Source organism: Penaeus monodon, chromosome 29 (assembly GCF_015228065.2).
Source record: "Penaeus monodon isolate SGIC_2016 chromosome 29, NSTDA_Pmon_1, whole genome shotgun sequence".
In the NCBI taxonomy this organism is placed as follows: Eukaryota; Metazoa; Arthropoda; class Malacostraca; order Decapoda; family Penaeidae; genus Penaeus; species Penaeus monodon.
In genome coordinates, this window is record NC_051414.1 from 34,178,046 (window position 1) to 34,178,323 (window position 278).

General features: G+C 36.0%; 1 protein-coding gene across 1 annotated transcript in view; it reads right to left on the reverse strand.

The window, feature by feature from the left end:
* Positions 1 to 278, reverse strand: part of LOC119592199 (tRNA (uracil(54)-C(5))-methyltransferase homolog) — a gene marked incomplete at its 3' end in the record, with an annotated part of 3,767 nt that overhangs the window by 3,305 nt on the left and 184 nt on the right. The window contains 1 exon segment of the mRNA XM_037941032.1: positions 229 to 258.

A 278-nucleotide genomic window follows, 5' to 3' on the forward strand; every position in this document is an offset into this window, starting at 1 on the left:
CAATAGCATTTGTATGTAAACAGTGGCAGTTGCAGGCAATCATAAGATAAAGCCATCTGTATATACGTGAGAATGACTTTACAGATACATAGGTGCAATTAAATGAATGAATCTGGGAAATGTGCAGAAACTTGAAACTACCGGCATGCCAAGATATCATATCCGCATCATTAATACATTTTTATCTTGTACTGTACCATCATCACGAAGAACTTACTTCTTAATTCTTTAAACAGTCATTGTTTATCTCTGGGAAAATGCCTGTCCACCTATTGCCT